The sequence below is a fragment of the Chrysemys picta genome, chromosome 11 (genome assembly GCF_011386835.1).
Source record: "Chrysemys picta bellii isolate R12L10 chromosome 11, ASM1138683v2, whole genome shotgun sequence".
Lineage (NCBI taxonomy): Eukaryota > Metazoa > Chordata > Testudines > Emydidae > Chrysemys > Chrysemys picta.
The window spans coordinates 79,740,935-79,762,658 of record NC_088801.1 but is presented as its reverse complement, the minus strand read 5'-3'; the positions used below and the strand labels follow the sequence as shown (position 1 = coordinate 79,762,658).

General features: G+C 55.1%; 1 protein-coding gene and 1 long non-coding RNA gene across 4 annotated transcripts in view; both read right to left on the bottom strand.

Moving 5' to 3' along the window:
* LOC135972145 (microtubule-associated protein 2-like) overlaps window positions 1–21,724 on the bottom strand; it is a 957,474-nt gene that overhangs the window by 456,330 nt on the left and 479,420 nt on the right. The window lies entirely within an intron of this gene.
* On the bottom strand, window positions 16,537–21,280 carry LOC135974221 (uncharacterized). The gene is made up of 3 exons (XR_010591444.1): window positions 20,619–21,280; window positions 20,395–20,486; window positions 16,537–20,007 (listed from the first exon to the last, which is right to left on the bottom strand). It is a non-coding gene; the product is annotated as an uncharacterized LOC135974221 (long non-coding RNA).

Below are 21,724 nucleotides of genomic sequence, written 5' to 3'. Positions count from 1 at the left end.
TGTATTCGAAGGGAAATGCCCCCAGGAAGGCAGGGAACAATGACCTAGTCCATGGTGCAGTCGTTTCAGCCAGACGACTCCCGCTGAGTAGGGCATTGCCTGATTTCAGTGGCCTGCCAGCTCCGGAGTAAGGGGGCTGGGGTAGGGTTACCATATTTAAAAATTAAAAAAAGAGGACACTCCATGGGGCCCTGGCCCCACCCCTTCCCCTTCCCCGCCCTGCCCCAACTCCGCTTCTTCTCCACCCCAACTCCGCCCACTCCCCTGAGTGCCCCGCATTCCCCCTCCTCCCTCCCAGCCACGCGAAACAGCTGCTCGAGCACTACCGGCTTCACGGTTTGCCGGGCAGCCCCCAGACCTCCAGACCCTGCGCCCCTGGCCGGGCACTTCCCCTTCCAGGCTCCGGCTGTGCTGGGGTAGCGCCCAACCGGGGGCGCAGGGTCTGGAGGTCTGGGGGCTCCCCAGCAAACCATGAAGCCGGTAGCGCTCGGGCAGCTCGGCTCTTCAGCTGCACAGAGCTGAGGTGTCTGGGGGGAGCAGCAGCAGCCGCCGCCGCGGGGGAATCCGCCTGCAGCTCGCAGCCTGCGGAGCCGCTCTAAGGTAAGCAGGGGACTGGTATTTTCCTGGACATGTTCGGCTTTTTGGCAATTCCCCCCGACGGGGGAGGCGAGGAGGCAGAATGGGGCCAGCATGTGGAGTAACTTTCAAACCGGGCCATGAATACTACACACGTATATGTACACACGTCACGCTACTGGAGGGCTGGGTGCTGCAGTCCTTACACAGGCAAATCTCCCAGAGACAGCCACGCTGTCTGGCTCCCAGCCGATCCCCGCTTTAGCCATGGCCCCACACAGAGAGTCCTGAAACCCGTCTGTGTCCCCGTAGAACAGAGGAACTGGCCTTAGCCTTCGGCCCAGGAAACAGCCCTCGAGTTCCCCAGCTTTAAGCAAAGCAGCCGGAAACAGCCCGTCCCGGCTCCCCCCGGCAGGCCAGCCTGTGCTGAGCCAGGATCTCACCTGCGTTCGCATTCCACATGCCGGGTCCGTCAGCACCTCCAAGGGAAGGAGAGTCCTGGTCAGAAGGTTTCTCCCGCCCGCCCGCCCTCCAGTCACCTGCCTCCCGCCCCTGGAGCCGCTCCCTGCACCAGCGCAGCAAACCACGGAAAAGCACCCGCAGCAGGGGGGCAGAACGGTCCCCGCCCGCAGCCTGCACCTAGGGTGATCACCTTTTCAAAAGGCAAAAGCGGGACACATACAGAAGCCCCGCCCCCTCTGTGGCCCCGCCCCTGCTCCTCCTCGTCCCCAAAGCCCTGCCCCCTGCTCAGGCCAGAAGCCAGAGGTGGGCAGTGGGAAGAGCCACCTTGGAAGCCTGGGCCACTGTGAGGAGCCCTGGACCCTCCACCTGCCCTGGGCGAGGGGCACAAGAGCAGCTCCCGGCCCGTGTGCCCGCCCCTGGGGGCATGCTGCCCAGGACAGGTGGCAGCTCCTCGGCTCCTGGGCAGGGGGCAGGGCTTCCGGGGAAGGGGAGGAGCAGGGGCAGGGCCTCATGGCGAGGGGGGCAAACGCCCACCTCAGCCCCTTCTTCTCTCCCCGCAGGAAGAGGCTGGCACCACCCCTGAGCCTCAGGCAGCTACGGAGCGGCGCTGCAGGGAATCCGGGACAAATGCAGTCCTGGAGTCATTCAGCCCGGGACCGGGACTAGACCTCTGCATTTCGGGACTGTCCCGCCCAGTTCAGGATAGGTAGTCACCCTACCCCCACCTGCACGACGAGGGGAGGTGCGGCCAGCATGAGATGGCACCGCACCCACGTGCCCTGCGCCAGCAGCCTGGGCGCCCGTCCTGTCTCTGCCACAAGCTGCTGGGTGACCTTGGGCACTTCCCCTGCCACCTTGGTCTGCCTTGGGCAGCAGCTCTTCAGAGCAGGACCTGTCCCAGTGCATGTGCAGCGCCCAGCACCAGGGACTCAGCTCAGCTGGGGCCTCGTGGGGCTGCTGGAATACACAGCGCAAGGAACAGGAGCAGCAAACCCACAGGGCCAGCTGCGCCCACAGCCCCGCAGCAAAACTGCCATTGGCTTCAAAGGGCCTGGGGCAGCTCGGGCAGCACGTGCCTGTCTGTAATGGGGTGGGGCCCCATGCTGCCCTGTCCCGTGCCCACTCACACAGCGGCTGCGGGAACGCCCAGGAGCAGGGCCCTGTACTTCTCTGCCTTTTGGAACGGGGCATTGGCTCTGAGCTACCAGCCTGGAGCCACCTGAGCAGCACCGCGTGTCCAGCCCTCTTGGCATCATGCAGTGAATGCCCCTGCTGCCAATCCCGTGCAGCCTGGCACTGCTGCCACGCAATGCCCACCGCACTCTGCCAGCCTGGCATTCCTATTGCCCGTTTGCAGCATGTGCCCCAGGCTCCTTGCAGCGCAGCAGCTAGCAGCCCTGCTGTCTCCAGACCGGCCTCGCCACAGCCAGCAGCTCTGGGCTAGATTGTGGTTTGTGCACAGCCGTGGGCACTGGTTGGTACATACATGGCACCGCCCCGGGGCCACTGTCACTCCAACGCCCCTCTGATCTAATCTCAGAAATCTGACTGCATGGCTGGCTCTGGCAGAAATGGTTCTGCTGCTGTAGACATGGAATAGGTGAGATATGATTGTCATTTGGCATTTCAGCAGTGCCCAGGCACCAGCCAAGAGTGCCCCGCCCGTGCCAGGCACTGCACAGTCCCAGTCTAAGAGACCATGCCCCAAAGAGTTTAGAGTCTAAACAGACTAGACAGACAAAGGCTGGGAGAAAGGGATCGAACATATGAGCTGTGGGAATAAAGGGAAAGTGGCAAAGTTCCACCATTTTTCGTTTCGTTTAAGCCCCTCTGTGCATGCAGCTGCCTTTGATTTCAGTAGCTGTAGCATGTACGGATCTCAGGCCTAGAGCTGGGCAAAATGTTTTAGCCAAAACTGTTTTTCCATTGAAAAATGCAGATTCCAGTTGACGGGAACCTTAGTGAATTTGTTGATTCTGACTAATTGTTCCGGATGAAAAAAACATCTTGGAAATGTCGATACGGTTCATTTGGACATGTGCAAAACAAAAGCATTTGATTTTTTGATCTCCGTTGACAAGGCGACCGAGGTGCCTTTCACAAAAGTGAGGCAGGCTGGTGTCCCCTTATGCCCAGTAGTCTTTGGGTTACGGCCCCTACCTGGGATGGGAGAGACCCGGTGCAAACCCACAACAAATGCAAGTCTCCCAGGTGGGTACCCTAACCACTGGGCTAGGGACACAAAGGGGGCAACGCCAACTCCTCGGGTGCATGAATGGCATCTAGGTGCCCCCCATTTCCCAATTTCCTTTGCTTTTATTTGTAAGCAGAGTCAGGATGAGCTCTACCCTGACATCTGGTGGTGAATTATGGCGAGTGTGGAAAAGAACTCCAGGGGCTGATCTTGTTTGCATAGGCACACCCACTCGCCTGGCATGAAACAACAGCAACTCAAAGTGGTTACTTTGGCTGGTGTGGGATCCCCAGTCTTCTCTGTTATTGGGGCAGGAAGAATAAAGTTTTGTTACCCTGATTCTGTGAATCAAGGGCAGTGGAACTGTTGTATGACAGAAGGACTGAGTGAGTCCTTCACCATTACCTAAGTAGCACTTGCTTGAAAGGGGCATGGGTTACAAAACCCAGTGAATAGAGGATGGGGACAGTTATTTGTATTTGAATTTGATGGTGTGGGTCCCTCTCTGAGGGGGTTGAAACACCAATTGCACTACCTTCTCTCTCCACTGTTGAATATCAGAGCTAACTTTGATTCCATTAGAAGTCTAGTTACAGACTGCTGAACTGAATTCACTTTGGGCCAATGGTGCACTAGCACTGGGGCGCCCCTACTATGAGCTGAAATTGCTAAGAGCTGAAATCACAAAAAAGGTGAGATCACTGAGGCTGTTAACTAGTGGGGGAGCCTGAAGCTATAATGCTAAGCGGCTGGCAGAGCAACTAGCAGAGTGGAGCCTTGCGGGACGGTTGGAGTGGAGCTGAGCGACTCACAGGTCGGTGAGTGGAGCGGAGCAGAGTGGCTTGAGGAGCAGCGAGCAGAGCAGAGCAGAGCGGAGCCTTGTGGGAGCGGCCCAAGGGACGGCTGAAGTGGAGCAGAGCTGAGCGGCTCACAGGTCGGTGAGCAGAGTGGAGCAGCTGCCAGAGCAGTTCGTGGGACGGCGGGAGCAGCTCACGGGGCAGCTGGTGGAGTGGAGCGGCTCGTGGTGAAGGCTGCGGCGGAACCCCGTCGGCCTTGGATCACGTAAGGTGCCCCTTAACGCCCTGTGTGCCCCCCCCCCGAACTCTGGGGCTGCACTGACCAGGGACAGAGACTTTGGGGGGTTGTTGGACTTTTGGGACTTTGGTGATCCTTGGGTTGCTGGTTTCAAGAACCCAAGGGAAAGGACACAGGCCAACTTGCTGGGGTGGGTTTTTTTTGCTCATGGTTTGTGTTATGAATCCTGTTTGTAGTGTTTTTTCCAATTTAATGCTGATGTCGTTTACCTCATGTTATTAAACATTTTCTGTTACACTCAGACTCCGTGCTTGCGAGAGGGGAAGTATTGCCTCTTAGAGGCACCCAGGGGGTGGTATGTAATTGTCCCAGGTCACTGGGTGGGGGCTCGAGCCGGTTTTGCATTGCGTTATTGAAGCAGAACCCCTAGATACAGAACCCGGCCCTTGTTGCTGCCAACTTAGATGGACAGAAGGGTTACATATTAAAAAACACCCCAAAATCAAACAAAACTATTTTATTTGCCTCAAAATTAAAAAAAAATTCCCCCCACCCCCGCCCTTTGCTAAAAACAGCAACTTCCAAACTTCCAATACAATTAGCACTTGTACTGCCTTCGTTTGAATCTTTAAATTATATAATTGTATCAGGTGCATGCACCCTCACACATACCCCCCCACACACCCACACCCACACTCACAGACTCCCACACTGAGACACACACATTCACACCATGGCTGGGGAAAGTGTTGCAAGGAGCAATACTATTTCAAGCCTAGCAAGCAGACTACAGCTACGAAACAAAACTGCCTACGATACCAGCACGAGACGGTTACACAGACGCCGCTCCCTGTGGCTGCTGTCGCCGGTCCAGCTCAAATGTGCTGACAGAACAGACCATGAGTCCCTTAAATACGCTCCCCCCCCCCCCCGCCCATCGTCGGCTGAGCCAGTGAGCACGTGGGGCGCGCAGAGCACCAGAGATGCTGTGGGCAGGGCTGAGTACAATAAAGCTGCGTAACTGGCTTCTCACCTCTTGCCTCCCTTGTTGCCAGGCCCTGGTGCTGTGTACGAACATGAAGTCAATACTCCACTCCCAGGTGAAGCGCGAAGGTCGCACTGGGCTGAGAAGGGCTGGTGCAGAGCCCTGCGTGGGACTTTGTTTAATCCCGCTGCAGTGCTCTATACTAGTCCCGCGCAGGGCTCTAAGTAGGTGCCGAGGCTGGAGGGGAGGGGTGGTCACTTCCTCTCACGGCTCAGCAGTGATAAGTGATCAGCTGAGTGACATGAGTCCTACTTATTCCGATTGCTCTTGGGCATGGGACTTTCCTGCGTCCCCACTGTCATTAGTGCCAACCCCCGTGACTGCCATGGGCATAGGCCTGGACCTTAGGGGCAGGCTCTCCTTTCTGCTCTGGCCCCCTAAGCTGGGCATAAGGGTAAATATGATGTGGGGTTGGGAACGTGCGTGCAGCCCCAGGGGCCTGCGGATGGGCTCCCGAGACTGTGCATACGCAACTTACTCTGTACCCCATCTTATGTTCCAGGCTTAGCTTATCCATTATCTTGCCCATTATAAATGGTTTCCTGGGTGACCCCCTTATCTTAGCTAGTCCAGATGTTCTGTTTCCAGACTGCTGATTCATTTACCTCCCTAATCCTGTCTCCCAAGAAATAAGGCTTCCCCCATGTTTTATTACTTATGTCAAGTGGGACCCACAACTCTCTCGTAGATCCATCCTCTGAAAGCCCCTTTCCTTCCCTCCAGGGCACATTGTAAAGGCCAAAAGTATAATTGGGTTAAAAAAAGAATTAAAGAAGTTCCTGGAGGATAGGCCCATCAATGGCTATTAGCCAAGATGATCAGGGATGCAACCCCATGTTCTGGATGTCCCTAAACGTCCAAGTGCCAGAAGCTGAGACTGGACAACAGGGAATGGATCACTCAATAATTGCCCTGTTCTGTTCATTCCTGGCACTGGCCACTGTCAGAGGCAAGACACTGGGCTAGATAGACCATTGGTCTGGCCCACTATGGCTGTTCATATGAAGTAGGAGATTCAAGATCCACTGAAATAAGGGCTTTCAAGATGAAGCGAGCAAACATTTAGTTGAAATGGTTCCATGCAAAGAAGAGCAGGACATCCGATCGGGTTTTTATCCTGTACCCTGCAGCCAGCTAATGATTTCTCCCTGTAAACTTTTCCAAGACCTGAAGAATCACAGAACTGGAAGGGACCTCGAGAGGTCATCTAGTCCATCCCCTGCACTCGTGGCAGGACTAATTATCTAGACCATTCCTGACAGGTGTTTGTCTAACCTGCTCTTAAAAATCTCCAATGATGGAGATTCCACAGCCTCACTAGGCAATTTGCTTAACCACCCTGACAGTTAGGAAGTTTTTCCTAATATCCAACCTAAACTGCCGTTTCTGCAATTTAAGCCCATTGCTTCAGTCTTCTCTTTTCCAGATTAAACAAACCCAATTTTTCCAATCTTCCATCATAGGTCATGTTTTCTAGACCTTTAATCATTTTTGTTCCTCTTCTCTGGACTCTTTCCAATTTGTCCACATCCTTCCTGAAATGTGGTGCTCAGAACTGGACACAATACTCCAGTTGAGGCCTAATCAGAGCGGAATAATTACTTCTCGTGTCTTGCTTACAACACTTCTGCTAATACATCCCAGAATGATGTTTGCTTTTTTTGCAACAGTGTTACACTGTTGACTCAGCTTGTGATCCACTCTGACGCCCAGATCCCTTTCCGCAGTACTCCTTCCTAGGCAGCTCTACGCTGACACTGTGTCGACCTAATGACATTGACCATGACTCTACACCACTCGGGGAGGTGACATTACTAAATCGGTGTAGGGAGGCACTTTACATCAACGGGAGCCGAATTTAAGTGAAGACACTTCCACAGCTCGGTGGACGCAAGGCAGCTTACGGTGACCTACCCCTGTAGTGTAGACCAGGCCTCACTTTGACTGAGGCATTAGAAAGGGGATTGCAACAATAGGCCTGACAAGTGTATAGATACAGCTCCTTAGCAGGTGACTAAGCCGTTGACATCCCAAGATATCAGTTTACCTTCTGACAGAACAATTGCTGCATTCATGAGAGACATGGGCAGGTATTCAACTCCGCCCCCAGGCAGGACCCTGAATAATAGGGACAATTATCCTTTCCTTTGTTGGGAGAGCTGCAGAAGCCAGTGTCTGGCCCGGGCAGGAAGCTCAGGTGCACCAGCCCTGTTGTCACTACAGAGCCTTGTTGTCCTTTCAGAGAGGTGTAGCTGGGAACTCATTAGCTTGTGGGATTGGTCATGAATTGCAGCTCCTCCCAGCTCTAGGGCAGCAGTTCAAACCCAGCCTGTGTTGGGAGTTGGCTGATGGTTGTTACCATCTGATGCCTTACTCAGCCAGCTATGAAATAAACTTGGCCTTGGTCTAGGCCACAACAACCACCCCAAGAAGTCAGGGGCTAACTTGGTCCTCTTTCCCCCAGTGGGGAGATTGGTGGTTCCTCTAGGGTGTGGCTGGGGCACATGAGTATGTCATCAGTCCATGCTTGCTTAGTAATATAATAATATATGGAGATATACCTATCTCACAGAGCTGGAAGGGACCGCGAAAGGTCATTGAGTCCAGCCCCCTGCCTTCACTAGCAGGACCAAGTACTGATTTTTGCCCCCAATCCCTAAGTGGCCCCCCTCAAGGATTGAACTCACAACCCTGAGTTTAGGGGGGTAATGCTCAAACCACTGAGTGTGGCTCTCTCTCTCTAGCGGCTGGACCCCAGAGAATTCTGACATTGCCTCTGGCTTTGAGCTAAGAGACCTCCCCCTCTGGGGACACTCATCCTGAGCTGAGAGCTCTGCCCAGCTGAGCTTCCTGTAAGGGCCACCACTTATCACGTGATACCCTGAGCATGTGAGCAGCAGCAGGGCTTGAGCCTGTGGCCTCTGTGTCAAGCTGTCCTGCGGTGTCTTAAGAGCTCGAGTACCAACCTCAGGCTGTTATGAGCCAGGCACAAACTCCACATTGGTTCTATACACAGGGCCAGCATTCCCTCCCATTTTTCCCACCCATGTGCGGAATGAATTTTGTTACATGCACGAATATGGAGGTGATGTGTAACACATCATCTTCATATAGGTGCACATAACAAAATTTATCTGGTGGGGGTGGGGCCAAGGGGTTTGGAGTTTAGGAGGGGGCTACGGGCTGGGGCAGAGGGTTGGGATGCTGGGGCGTGAGGGCTGTGGGTTGGGGGTGCGGGCTGTGAGGTGGGGCCAGGAATGAGGGGCTCAGGGCTGGGGCAGAGGGTTGGGTGCAGGAGATGGAGACTCCATCTGGGGGTATGGACTCTGGGGTGGGACCGGGGATGAGGGGTTTTGGGTGCAGAAGGGTGCTCCAGGGCTACGGCGAGGAGAGAGAACTCCCCCCAGCTCTCTCTCCCCACTGCAGCACCTGGGCTGTGGGGAGAGGCGCCTCTCCCCGCCGCAGCTCCGGGGCTGGGGCCGTGGGATAGGTGCCCCCCCTGGCCGCGGCAGGTCTGAGCCGGGACTGGGTTTGGGCTGCCCCTCTCCCAGCCACGGCAGGTCCAGGGCCGAGTTTGTTCTGGGGTTACAGGTGGATGGTGTAAGGATTGTTGCTCTACTACTGCCTCTATTGTCGGCAGCAAGTGTCCATCTACAGAAGGGGCCGTATGACCCCTTTCACCAGCGCGAGTCTTTTAAAAATGGCTCACGGGTATAACTGTAGAGTATGATTATACCAGTAAGTTTCCCCGTGTAGACAAGCCCTTAGAGACGGCATGCTTCCGATGAGATGTTAAACCAAGGTCTCTTCTGCCCATCTCTGAAGGCTGGCCAGGGAGAAGTGACCTTTTACATGGAGCTTTTCAAAAGAGATTAGGGGTTAGCTGGTACTGTGGCAAATGCTCCCTCCCTGCAGGGTCGGTGCAAGCCAGCAGCCCGCAGGAAGCAATAATATTGCTACCAAACTAGAATAGGAGCCCCTGGGCCAGGGCTTCTCCAGCCTCTTCATTATGCAGATGGTGTGAAACTTCCTGGAGTGGATCATCTCCCCTGGCAACCCCCTACTGCTCCCCTGCTGCTTCGCTCCTTCATCTCTCGAGTGCCGTAGACCGCCAAGGGGGCTCAGCTGAGCCCATCTGACCGGCGCTGCTGCGGGGCAGTTCCTTGGCAGGGTGGGACACGTGCTTCTAAAGGCAGCTGAGTCAAGACAAACAAAGGACGTTGACCCTGGTGACGGCGATGTGGAGAAGGTCTGTTGCTACCATAGTGCTCCTGGGTGCCATGGCCATGCCCTGTCTCTGACCTGCGGCAAGTGTCTCTTTGTGCCTGGGTCTCGCTTTGTAAAAGAGATGTGATGTGTCACCTCAGCAAACAGGCGGGGCAGGGGCATTCGCTAGTATAATTAGTGACACTTGCTGTGGATGGGTCTGTCTCCCTGTGAGTGCATTGATCAGAGAGGACCTTAAGCGTAAGGGCGGCTTGGGGGCCCTGCACATGTTTACAACTTATGGGCCAGCTCGGTTCCCTTCCTTGGCAATGGGACCAGAGTCAGGGGCAAACTGAGGCCTAATCTCCTGCTCCAGCAATGGGGCTGCTGTTTGCAGCTGGAACCTCCCGGCCAAATGCAAAATCCAGATCCAGGGTTTGCCTGCCCCTGTTTCTAACAGGACTGACCTGTCGCTGCTTATTAGGGGCTTGTTACGTTAATAATAGACATTGCTGCTGTATTTGTAAATGGACCTTAATATGCTGTAATTCGTCTCATTGGTTAATGCATTATGAGGCCCTGTGAATTCCTGTAGTGCCTCCTTGGGCCAGTCCCGCCAGGTGATCTGTAATAAAATACCATCATTAAATACTTATGGGATCCAGTGAAATGGATTATTTGGCAAGAGTATGTCTTTAGCCAGCCTTTAAGTAGGAGCTGACCAGCTGTTGCAAGACCAGGGCATGGTTAGCCCAAGCTGTGTTTATTGTCTCTGGTCTGCGTGTAAGGGATGAGCTGAACTGTTAGCCAGCCTGGGAGAAGGACAGATTCCCATTGATGCTGGTGGATGCACGTTGGACGCATGGTGCAGATGGTGCTGAGCTCTGGGGCAGGGGAAGCAGAGGGAACAAGTCCTCAGGAGCCGTGGCTGCATGACATCCTCCCCTTTCTCTACTGTCTGCGTCCCACCTCTGCCTGGGCTCGGCAGTTCCTTCCTTTGTCCGGTCACTGATCGAATGCAGGCGCTGAGCCCCCTCTGTCGGTCGTCCCTCGGCTCTTGTGACCCCTGAGTGCTGGGACATGGGGTACCAGTGATGCGAGGGAAGGAGAGAGGGCGTTGCCATGTGCTGACTAATAACCACACCACGATGTTCTGCTACACCAGGGGTGGGCAAACTTTTTGGCCCGAGGGCCACATCGGGGTTACAAAATGATATGGAGGGCTGGGTAGGGAAGGCTTTGCCTCCCCAAACAGCCTGGCCCCCACCCCCTATACACCCCCTCCCACTTCCCACCCCCTGACTGCCCGCCTCAGAACTCTCCACCCATCCAACCCCTCCTCTCCTTGTCCCCTGACCGCCCCCTCCCGGGACCCCCGCCCCCTATCCAACCCCCTGCTTCCAGTCCCCTGACTGCCCCGCCCCCTATCCACACTCCCGCCCCCTGACAGGCCCCCTGGGACCCCACACCTATCCAACCCCCCCTGTTTCCCGTCCCCTGACTCCTATCCCCACCCCCAGCCCGTGAGACTCTACACGGCGCCGCAGTCCGCTCTATGGGGGTGTGAGTTGTGCAGCACTCGCACGTCGCACTCTAGCCAGCCCGTGTAGACCCCGCTGGTGGGAACTAAAGGTACCTAATGCACATTGATGCCGTCCTGAAACAGGCCTGCTGGAGGATGCAGGGTCTGCTCCCGGCTAGTACCTTGTGGACACTGGCCACCGTGGTGAAAGGACTGGAGTGGAGAGACAAAGCTGGTGAGCAGCAGAGGGGAGGGCACCCTGCACCCTCCTGTGGGGCACAGCCGTGGGCCCAGGCTGGGGAGCTCTGCAAGCTTTGGGCCTCATACTCCTATGGGCAGTAGATTTACCCTGCGCAGGGTTGTGCCTATATGGCACTGTCTAGTCCATGGGGTTCTTCTTTACGTAATGTATTGGAGGAGCCGCATACAGAACATATACACCTCGAGTGCCATACCAGAGGCTTCACCTGTCGCGTCCTTACCCTGCCCAGTTAAGCCATTCCTTGCCACTCAGATGCTCTTTTCTGCATGCAGCTTCACTGGACCAGGCGCATTCTGCGGCTGCGCCCTTAGCAGTCCTGCCCCGAATCCCAGGTGAAAGGTGTTAGTCTGTACAAAGGAACGTCAGCGACCTAATCACAGCCTGGGATCTAATGCTCCTAATCCCTCCAGCGGCAGCTGGCATTTATGATGGGCAAGAGTGGAATTCCAGCCCCATGGCGCTGGACACCCACATGCGCTCTGGGACGTGCTGACTGCCATGCTGTGAATCCCAGAAGTGGGTCCCAGAGGTGGGACTGTTGGAGAGCAATTGCAGCCCCAGTCCATCTGTGTTTCTGATTGTTTCAGGAAGTCCTCAGGTATGAGGGGGTGGTACTTCCTGGCCAGCCAGTCAAAAGTGTTAGTGTCACCGTGAGATAAACCTCTCTCCCAGACCACACCCTCTGATCCACCTCTTCCACTCCAGATCCAAAAAACCCAGATATCATGTCTTGTCAAATGGCACCTGGACACACAAGGCGGAACGTGGACTGGCCAGGTGGCAACCCTAATCCTCCATGAATGTATCTAGTTCTTTTTTGAACCCTGTTATAGTTTTGGCCTTCACAACATCCTCTGGCAAGGAGTTCCACAGGTTGACTGTGCGCTTGTGAAGAGACTGTGCACAGTGTGAAAATTGATCCCATTGATAGATTGTCAGCTCTTCATGGCAGGGATTGTCTTTTGTGTTGTGTTTGTGCAGCACCTGGGACAATGGGGTCTAGTCCATGACTGGGGCGCCTAAATCATTTGGTAATATAAATAACAAGCACATATACAGCACCTGGCACAATGGACTGGGGCCGTTAGGTCCTACTGAAATCCAAATAAATAATAACAACAACAGATTTGAATTGCACTGGGCATAGGGCCAGAAACCTATGCCCTAGGGAATCAGTGGTGTCAAGAACCTAGCTCTGGGTCTGTTATTGTCCGTGTCCTTAGCTGCTCTTGTCAACACAAAGCTGAACCGGGGGTGTTTTGGTGGCACTCCCTCTGGAGCTGCCTGTATTGTTAACAGTTTGCAGGTGAAATACAGTCCAGAGCCGAACTTGCCGTGACCTACAGTCTGGTAGGTTTGTTTCCTGCCATGGCTCCGTGTTTGATGTGGCTCTCGGGAGGTCAGTGAGAACGTTTGCATTCCCATGAGTCACCCTGTGGCTCGAGCAATACAGAATAGGTGTGTTTTCCGCACAGAGAAGTAAGCAGAGGTGTGGATCATTTATCCTGTTACCTCTGCATGGGGCAGAGAAAATTAAAGCTCTCCAAGTGTTTCAGGCTTTTATCTACACATGACCAGGAGGAGGAACAGGAGCAGGCCGTGATGTCAGAGAATGCCAATGTGTAGGAGCATCTGCGGGCACCTGAGGATTTGTTTTTGCAAGACCTTTTAACTCATGATTGTTTACCTCCTCATCAAATGTCACTCAGATTTGGTCTGATTTCCCCCTGGCCAACTATGAATCTTCCAGCCTGCACTGCTTGGAATGCAGGAGCTGGAGGTCCTTTGTGTCAATACTGAGCCAGTGGGGCTAGGGGGCGCTCTGCTGCTGGACCACCTGCCGGAGGAGCCGTAAAACTGAGATCCCAATCAGGGCTCGTTGCTGAAGATCCCACACCACTTTTTGCCAGAATTGGGGGGTTACCCCCACTCTCCTGGCTAAATTTCTAGGTAGGAGATGAATCAAGGGTGGGCAAAGCAGAAGATGAGGTAGAGAACAAGGGAGGGAGGAAACAGGTGGGACCAGAGAACGAGGAACAAAGATGGAGGGAGAGAGACACGCAAGGAAGAGGAACAGATAGAATGACCCACAGGGCAGGGGAAAGGGTGATTTGTGATGAAGACAGAATGATAAAATGGAGCAAGAAAACAGAGTGGGCAGAGCTGGGGGACGTTGCTTGTAGGTGTTTCTTCTTGAGAGAAGGCGGCTTGTGCTGCAGGTAGGGTTGCCAAGCCTCCAGGATTGGCTTGGTGTCTCCATGAATTCAAGATTAATCTTTAATTAAGGATTATGTCATGTTATGAAACCTTCAGGAATACGTCCAACCTAAATTGGCAACCCACGAGGAGGAAGTAACTTTCCCCCTGCCAAGGGTTAGACGCAGAGGCAGTAGGGCCAACACCCCATGTTAAAAAATCAGGTCATGTCCCCCCAAATCATGAGGTTAATAAATCAATAAATGATTTGCTCTCTGATTTTTGAGCCTTTGGAGTTCACATTTTCAAGTATTTACCCACAGCCATAAAATCTAGAGCGACTCACTTGAAAGAAAGGAAGAAGAAAGCTGAGATTCTCCTTCAAAATGCCCGGCTGAGTTTTCGAAAGGAAAGGCTGAACTTGCTCCACTGTGAGCCAACAGGCACCACTTGGAACTCCAGCCATTAATCAGACTACAGCAGGCCCCCCGGCTTTGCCCCCTGCCCCCGAAAGTCAGCGTTAGGGCTGCTGACTTTCTAATCACACAAAACCGAACATCCCCTGCCCTAACCCTTCTCCAAGGCCCCTTCCATTGCCACCCCATCACCGAGGCCCTGCCCCGCCCCGTCTCCGAGGCCCCAGCCCCGCTCACTCCATTCCCCCCGCCCTCTGTCGCTCGCTCTCCTCCACCCTCACTCCACTCCCTCATTTTCATCGGGCTGGGGCAGGTGGTTGGGGAGTGGGAGGGGGTGAGGGCTTTGGCTGGGGGTGTGGGCTCTGGGGTGGGGCCAGGGATGAGAGGTTCGGAGTGTGGGAGGGGTCTGGGCTGAGGCAGGGGGTTGGGGTGTGGGAGGGGACATGGGCTTTGGGGTGGGGGTGCAGGTTCTGGACTGGGCCCAGAAATGAGGGGTTCCGGGTGTGGGAGGTGGATCCAGGCTGGGGCAGGTGGTTGGGGAGTGGGAGGGGGTGAGGGCTTTGGCTGGGGGTGTGGGCTCTGGGGTGGGGCCAGGGATGAGAGGTTCAGAGTGTGGGAGGGGTCTGGGCTGAGGCAGGGGGTTGGGGTGTGGGAGGGGACATGGGCTTTGGGGTGGGAGTGCAGGTTCTGGACTGGGGCCAGAAATGAGGGGTTCAGGGTGTGGGAGGTGGATCCAGGCTGGGGCAGGAGGTTGGGGTGTGAGGGTGAGGGCTCCAGCTGGGGGTGTGGGCTCCGGGATGGTGACGAGGAGTTTGGAGTGCAGGAGGGGGGTCCAAGTTGCGGCAGGGGGATGGGGCGTGGGTTTCAGGAAAGAGTTTGGGTGCGGGATGGGGTTCAGGGCTGAGGCAGGGGGTTGGGGTGCGGGAGGTGGTTAGGGCTCCAGCTGGGGGTGTGGGCTCTGGGGTGGGGCCGGGGATGACGGGTGGGGGAAGGGGTTCAGTGCTGGGGCAGGCAGTTGGAATGTGGGGGGGGAGGTGAGGGCTCCGGCTAGGGGTGCGGGCTCTGGGGTGGGGCTGGGGATGAGGGGCTTGGGGTGCAGGGGAGGCTCAGGGCTGGGGTAGGGTGTTGGGGTGTTGGGGGGTGCAAACTCTGGGAGGGAATCATAGTCATAGAATATCGGGGTTGGAAGAGACCTCAGGAGGTCATCTAGTCCAACCCCCTGCTCAAAGCAGGACCAATCCCCACGCTTGGGTGCAGGAGGGGGCTCAGAGCTGGGTCAGGGGGTTGGGGTGCAGGAGGGGTTTTGGAGTGCGGGCTCCGGGTGGTGTTTACCTCAGCCGGTTCCAGGGAAAGGGCGACATGTCCCTTGGCTCCTAGGCGGAGGCGCAGTCAGGCAGCTGTGCACGCTGTCTCCACCCTCAGGTGCCACCCCTGCAGCTCCCATTGGCCGCGGCTCCCAGGCAATGGGAGATGCGGAGCCAGCGCTCGGGGTGGGGGCTGTGCATGGGGCTGTGGCCGTCCCTCCATCTAGGAGCCGAGGGACATGTCGCTGCTTGCGGGGAGACGCGCGGAGCCAGGTAGGGAGCCTGCCAGCCCCACGCCAACCGGACTTTTGACAGCCCAGGCAGCAGTGCTGACCGGAGCCGCCAGGGTCCCTTTTCGAGCGGGTGTTCTGGTCGAAAACCGGACACCTGGCAACCCTAGCCAGGATGCTGGCAGCCAGCAAGATTCCTCTACTATTAAAGGTGCAGTGCCCAGAAAAGAGAAGGCCGACATCTCAGTCACATGGCTACACGCAGCCTAGTGCGCAGTGAGGAAAGTTAGCCGCACACACTTGGAAATCAGCAGCAGCTTTATTATGCAACAAACAACTCGATGCCATGTTAACTCTGGCCCGTCCTTCTGTGACGCTTGGAAAGGCTCCTATGAGAGGGGGAAAAAAACACAATAAAAGCAATGATCTTCAGCTACATATTGATTTTCCAAACTCTCTGTTTCTATCCATCCAGCTTGCATCTAAACACTCGACACTCATATTAAAACGACCATCATTTCCACCTGAAAGGACCACGTTTCCTGCCCCTCTAGGGTTACAGGGGTGTACCCAGGCCCGGCACAACCCATTAGGCAACCTAGGCGGTTGCCTTGGGCGCTAACATTTGGGGGGCGGCGACCGCGGCGGCCGGATCTTCGACTGCCCCCGTTGTCGTCGGTATTTCGGGGGCGGGACCTTCTGCCGCCTGTCGGGGGCGGCATTTCGGGGGCGGGACCTTCCGCCACCTAGGGCGGCAAAAACGCCGGTGGCGCTCCTGGGTGTACCTAGAGCTGTAGTGCACGGCCCGTGTCTGTGCTTACCTCGCTAGTCCTGGAACAGCTCCTCGGGAAACAGCACCTCAGCCCTTCTGGCCTGGAATAGGAAGAGGAAGGATTAATCATTCAAACACATAACAGCCCATGTCACCGTGGGGCTGAAGGGCTCCTGCTACTCAGACTGCATCAATGGGCACAGAGACCGGCCATAATCTGATTCGCTGCAAAGGGACCTAAGAGGAGAAAAACGTAGGGGAGGCAGAGCATCAGCACCACCCTGTGGGGAGTGGCTTACATGACTAGTTTCTGCCTTACTTTTTTGGAAGAACAATACAAAGTCCTAACTAAGGGGGAACTGTTTCCTTGCAGTGAGCCCAGGACGAATTCCCACCAGAGGGGCTGCTGCTGGGCTAGGGTGTTAACTTGGACCCTGCCTTCCTTTGCAATCCCAAAGCCTCTTCAAGCGCAGTCAATTAGGACTCCAGGAACAGAGGTGGTTGCTTTGGGTAGGTCTACACTTGGGGCTATTTCGACCCTGCTAGCACGGGTGTAACAGCAGTGTAGATGGTGAGGCCTGGCTAAGGCAAGTAAAGGGACGCTTGAACCCTATGGCTATGCACCCTACCTGCCCATGCAGGGCCTCCCGTGTCTACGCTGCTATATTTAGTAGGGTAGAGTCCTGCCCCTTCCCCGCTGCCAGAGCCTTTCCCCACAGCAGTGAAAGATTCCAGTGGGGAAAGGCTCTGGTGGGGGGAGGCAGTGCGGAATGGCACCGGCAGCTCCCCAAGCTGAGCCTGGCTGCCCTCCCTACCACAGCCTTTCACGTGTAGCTACGCGCACCCTACGTGCTGACGTAAGTGTAGACAAGGCCTTTGTGTAATAAAGGACAGCGCAGGATGGAAGAGGGACAGGGTCAGGATTTAAGGATCATGGAAGCTTTTTTTGTTGTTAGCTGCTGTATGGAGATGGCTGCTGTGTTCGTAAAGGGACCCCTGTACCACAGAAATAGCTCAGGGTCTGGGACAGGGTGTCACATTTTTCCTTGTCCTTCTGCACCTCAAAACTTTTTTTTTCCAAAGGCTACTAGTCAAATCCTGCAGTTGGGAGCCCAGTGTGCAGTGCACACAGCCTAGCTACACACCAGGGGTTATTGTAATCAGCGACTGCCCCAAGCCACATCATTCAGCTCTGGCTCCGGATCCAGATCTCAGCGTCCCCATGTCCACCAGTGCTGGGTTTGGGGTTTCCAGTCTGAGCCCATCTCTCACTGCCATGATCATTTCAAAGCCTCAGCCAACACACTCCAGTGTCCTGAGTCACTGATGCTGCAGGGCTAGAGACCCTCAGCTGGTGGGAATTTGCAGAGCTCCATTGCCGTCCATAGCGCTAAGCCAATTTGCACCACCCGAGGAGCTGGTTCTTGGAGCCTGGTACTGACTAGTGAAGGACTAGCTATAGGCATTAGCAGACTGAATCAAAACTTGAGTTCCATCCAGTCCAGGACCCCATCTCTGACAGCAGCCAGCACCCGATGGTTCAGAGGAAGCTGTCAGAATCTCACAGTAGCAGCTGTGGAAGAATCTGTCTCCCAGATGGGCTTTCTACAGATCTCTAATAGGCCTCTGTCCTTATTCTCCCCCAAAGCGGAGTGACGTTAGCACAGGAAGGAACAAAGGTACCTGTTCTAAATAGAGTTCAGCCTGAGAATTAGTCTGAATCCAATATGCTGACAGGCTGAAAAACATGAAGGGCCCAGCCGGCTCTGTAGTGCTCTGCGCTTTCCCAGCCAGCCAGGTCCTTCCTGAAGCCGTTGTTCAGAAAATAGGGGTCTCCTCAGAATCACCCTGGGCTCATGTGCGCATGGTGGCTGGGGTGGGAGACTCAGTGGGGACAAGAGCCAGAGTCAGTCCAGAGCGACTGTAGGAGAACTACGCTGCGAGCTGGACTGTCCCCGTGCCAGGCAAACCTGCTTTCATGGTTAACGTGGTCTTGCCTCCAGCTTTCCTGTCTTACTTTTAAGCAATTGTCCTGGCCTCCTGAGAATGTGAATAACTCCCATAGGCTCACTGTTCACCGTGACCACACTCCCCCGGAGCCTTCTCCTTGCCGTCAGCTCCCTCACTCCCTGCCCATAACTCTCCTCCCACAGTCCAGGGACCAGTTATTTTGCACTTTGCTGTATTTTGTCTAGAGTCTCCTCTGTAAATGTGTGTGTGTGTGTGGGAGGGTAGGGGTAGGGGTAGGGGTGAGGGTGGGGGTGGGGGAGGGGTGAGAATTGCCATATGAAAGGTGGCGAGGAGAGAGCTTGTCTCTAGCTCTACAGAGCTTTGATCTCCTTGCTGTGATTCACACCCTTACTGCTGCGTAATAGAGGTGAAGGAGGCATGGCCCAGTCAAGTGGCACTAGCCCATTTCAGTCATGAGGACAGAGGTTGCTGTGCTCTGGGTTTATCCTGCTAGCCTGGGGCTGGCCAATCACTGTACTGTTATGTAATAAGGGTCCCCTGTGGAACGCATAATGAGCTAGTCAGGGTCAAAGGTTACTTGGTCCGTCCTCAGCCATGAATTTTAGCAGGCGGATGCTGCTCCTCCCTCTTTTCTCCTCTTTGTGGACTTTGGCGGTGCCCAGCAGTTCGTGTGTTGGGGGATCAACAAGGGAAAAAGAAGTTTAGCAACAGCAGAGAAAGGGGAACCCTGGATTAGCTTTATTCCAGCTCAATCATCACACTATTAATGACGGAAATGGTCTCTGCTCTGTCCTTTGTAGGGCTCAAAGAACACATTCTCTTCTCCATGGGCCTGGGCCAAAGCCCATTAAAGACAACAGAGAGACTGACTTCCGTGAGCTTTGTTTGGATCAGGCCACCATGAACAGAGAGGGGTTGGACTCATTCCTGCATCTCTAGGCTTAGCCTATAACCATCTCACTGTCCACTATTTCCTTTGACTGACGGGCTGGTCTCACCCTCACTCAGATCCCGGACTAAGGAACTGGATCTGGGGAGTTTGTACCCAATATCGCCCACCTCCTCCCTCTTTACATCTGAGGGTCTCTCTGATGAGTCCTTGCTGAGGACTGTCAAGTCATATTGCCCTGGCCTGATCTTCTTTCACTAACCACCAGGAAATACGGGCTTCCAGGGCTCCATCTGTGTCTTTGCATTAACCAGGTGTATCTTCCTGCCTCATTTAACTACCAGGCTCCTCTGATCAGCGAAGCAGCAGAAAAGCTTCCTGACTCAGGATACAGAGTAACTCTGCTGCTCAGTGCAGCATCTGCCAACCTGCCAGCCTTGAGGCCCAGCCTGTGATATGGTTCTGCAGATCCTAGGCTCAGTGCAGATCCTGGCAGCTGCGTGGGAATGTGCCTGAAAGCCGCTTTTGTGCACCACCCCCACCAACTTGGAGGCCATCTGGCCACTGGGCCAGCCCCCAGCATAAAGCAGAGAAGCCTCGGGGATGCCGCAGCCATGCCCCCTGTCCCTTGGGAACACCTCCCTCTCCTGAGGCTGGGAGGAGGGTGGTGTTGGAGCCATTACAACAGGCCGATGGCGCCCATTACAGAAGAGGATCATCACACAGTGGATGACCAAAGCACACAGTACAAATTAGACCCCATTGGTGCCATGACAGGGCCTCTGCGTCCCCATTGCCATCTCCTTGACCCACACCCTGGGACCTCTGCTTCCTCACTGCACTAACCTAAGGATATTACTTACGTTCACGTACCAAGTCCAGGCCTTCTGATCTGGGTCTGTCTGCCGGCGTGCTGGACAGTGCGCCCTAGGGAATCAACACAACGGCTCTCCTGTCAATGCTTACATTCTCCAGGGCGAACTTTCAGAGGTTCAGCCTCTCAACAAAGAGAGCAGTTTTCAAGACGTCTCACGGGAAATCAAACGCAGTCACAATCTGGGAAATTACCGAGGGACTGATGGCCGAATGCTGCGCTATTTCCACTGTTCCAGAGGGATTTCCTCAGAAGTATCTGGATGATTATGGTTTCAACACAATCCCTGCCTTTTACATAAACCCCAGGCCACCCCACTTACAGGTCAAGAAATGAGGATGCAAGGTGCCCCAGACATACATACGGGGCACTGCCAGTTGTGAGAATATGGGACTGAGCAACGCTCTGCAATCTCAGTTCAACAAGTCAACAAAACTTACCTCAGCAAAGAAGGCAACTGAGGTGAGCGTGTGCTTCTTCCTGCCCCACTTGGGCCTTGGGCCTGAAATCCTTCCCTCTCTCATGTGGGGCTCTGCAACATAAATACCCATGAGTAACAGGGACAGCAAGCCCTACAGAGCAAATCCGTACGGCAGATGGTAGAAAGAATAGCTTATACTATCTATCTATCTGTCTATCTATCATTACATGTTAATTCACTTACAGCATCTAGGCCTCCCCATTGTAGCTGAATGGCTCACAGTCAGAAGCTGCGATGTATCTGTTGAGGGGCTGGATTGTAGGATGAGAGTCCATGCATAGGCTCAGGCCAATGTCTTCCTATGTCACTGTCCAAAGTCTGGCACTAACATTCATATTCAGGCATCTAGACGAGTGGATTGATTTTCAGAGGAGCTGAACAGCCACGGCTTCGGCAGATTCGAGTGAGAAGTTCTTGGTATTCAGCATTTGAGAAAGTTCAGGCCATTTATTTAGGTGCCTGAGTGTGGCATTGCAGCCGCTGCCATGGGTCGTTTACAATGAATACGGAATCAACATCATCTCGGCACGACAACCAAGTTCAGGATCTAATCGAGCTGTATCCTCTCTGTACTGCTGTACGGTTGCGAAACATTGGGACTGGGCCACTATAACGTTGTATATTGGGCATAGAGTGGAATGACTTCATTTGTAAAGCAGATGTTTATGGTCGCTCCGGTCTACAGACTACTGGGGCCATGATCCGCAGATGGCGTCTTATGCTTTTCAGACATGTCGCGAGTATGCCACAAGACCAGGCCTGCACAACATACAGCTCGCAGGCCGCATGCAGCCTGTGGGGGCTCACTGTGCGGCCCGCGGGGGGATTCTAAACCCCACGCACACAAAGTCCCGAGGCTGGCGTGGCGGCGCTTCCTGGGGCAGCTCCTGGTGGCGTGCTTGCCCGCCGACAGGAGCCAGCAATGCGGGACACGGGGATGGAGCCCTCGCGCGCTGCCGCGCGCCTCCACCCGCCCCCCCCCCCCGGCCCCAAGCGGGACACGGAGCCCGCGCGTGTTGCTGCCCCTCCCCACTGCCCCAAGCGGGACACGGGCACAGAGCGCTCGCCTCCCCCCCCCAGCGGGACACAGGGCTCAGCCACCGCCCCCGTCCTGAGCGCTTTTTGGCCCACCCCCCCCCGGGACTCCTGCCCCATCCAACCCCCCGCGTTCCTTGATGCCCACCCCGGGACCCCTACCCCATCCACCCCCTTCCCTGTCCCCTGACTGCCCTCCGCTGCTCCATCCAACTCCTCTCCTGATTCCCCATCCAAACACCCCTTCTCCCTGT